The following is a 1,931-nucleotide window of genomic DNA, read 5'->3' on the forward strand; positions in this document are numbered from 1 at the left end:
CATAATGCTTTCTGGAAAGTCTCTTTCCCTTACAATAACTAGCACCAAACTCCTACACCAGGATGAAATGAAGGTGAGAGAGGGGACATTGCTTTTTTCTACTGAGTTAGTCATTGAAAGGAAAGAGGTCCCTTTTATTACTACACCGTGTTCTGAGGTTTAGATTCTTCAGGGACAGTTTCCTGTTCTTGCTGCTGCAGCTGTCACATCTCAGTGTAAATGCCACCTCAGGATAGCAGGGCTGTGTGCCTTCCTCTCTCTATGATGCAACCACCCTTGATAACAGGAATTTGGTCAGCATTGACCACGGTTAAGAGCCTGTGTGCTACTACAATGGTGGTGTGGTTGGTGCAGACTTTGGCTAGAGACGCTTGGATGGCTCTCTCATTAAATGTATCCAGTGCTGATGTTGCCTCATCCAGCAGAATGATGTCAGGAGTCTTAAGGATGGTGCAGGCAATGGCTACTTGCTGCTTCTCGCCACCACTCAGCTTCAGACCCCGTTCCCCGACCTGTGTCTCATACCCTTCAGGGAAAGACAAGATGGCATCATGAATGCCTGCAGCCTGAGCAGCAGCCTCTACCTCACTGTCCCCAGCTGTGACACGGCCATAGCAGATATTTTTGGCAATGGTGTCATTGAAGAGGACAGTGTCCTGGGGCACAACTCCCATGTGAGACCGGAGAGAGATCTGGGTCACCTGTGAAATGTCCTGTCCATCTACTCGGATGCAGCCAGAGCTGATGTCATAGAAGCAAAACAGCAGGTGCGAAATTGCGCTCTTTCCTGCCCCAGCTGGGCCTACCAGAGCCACCATCTGTCCAGGCATCACAGTGAAGGACACATCTTGTAAGGTCTCCTGCCCATCCATGTACCTGAAGTGCACATTTTCAAACTCAATCTGGCCCTTATGAAAAGGAAGGGGCCCTGCTCCAGGAACATCCTTCACTTCTGTCTCCTCTTTCAGCAAGTCAAACACGCTCTCCACGTCAATAAAGTTAGTCTGGATCATTCTGTAGTAGGTGCCAAACCAGTTGAGAGGCATGTACAGTTGGGTGATGTAAGTGCCAAAAAGCACAAAGTCCCCAACCTGTAGAGACTTGGAGAAGTAAATATATCACAGGAAGCCTGCTTTAAAGCATTTAGAGCATCACCTTAAAGCATATGGGACACTACCACATGGATCCCTTTATCACAGACTTATAGGGCATTGTACCTCCCTATAGAATGGAGGCCTTGAGGTTACTGTCATTAAATGGCATTTTGAGGGTCCATCAATATTCATATCACTAAAGGATAAATTTTAAAAGAAGATATAACCATGGCTATCATATGTCAAATATTTACTCTAAATTTATTAATTTATGTAGGAATCAGGAGCCACGAGTGCCTCAATTTATATTAGATTGTAGACTCTAGATTATAGATTTATCTGGAGTGAGGAGCTAGTGATGCAAATGAAGGATGCCTGCTTCCAAAGGACAAAGGTCATCCCACCACCAAATTCTTATCTAGAGAATGACCTATATTGCCATCATCCTTCTACAATTGAAAGAGCTGTGAAATAGTTCATATATTGTAATAGTCAGAACCCTAACAGAAGGAAGTAATGCACTAAGGTGCAATATTTCAATGAAAGATATTCAATAGCCCTATCTCCTTATTCGAAAAAGCAAATTATTTTTCTTCCCTTTCTTTCTTTCCTTCTTTCTTTCTCTATTTTTCTTCCTTCCTCCCTCCCTTCCTTCCTCTCTCCCTTTGTTCCTTCCTTTCTTCCTTCCTTCCTTCCTTCCTGCCTTTCTTTCTTCCTTTCTTGAGACAGCGTCTCATGTAGTTTAAACTGTCCTCATATTCTCTATGTAGCCAAGGATCACTGAATCTTATGCCTCCAATCCTCAACAGTGAGATGATAGGCATACACTATCATGCC

At 44.2% G+C, this 1,931-nt stretch overlaps 1 pseudogene; it reads right to left on the bottom strand.

Annotated features, from left to right (window-relative positions):
- Positions 1 to 227: 227 nt before the first annotated feature.
- LOC116084395 lies at positions 228 to 1,046 on the bottom strand (annotated as a pseudogene).
- Between the last annotated feature and the right edge of the window lie 885 nt (positions 1,047 to 1,931).

This window comes from Mastomys coucha, unplaced genomic scaffold, assembly GCF_008632895.1.
Source record: "Mastomys coucha isolate ucsf_1 unplaced genomic scaffold, UCSF_Mcou_1 pScaffold9, whole genome shotgun sequence".
Lineage (NCBI taxonomy): Eukaryota > Metazoa > Chordata > Mammalia > Rodentia > Muridae > Mastomys > Mastomys coucha.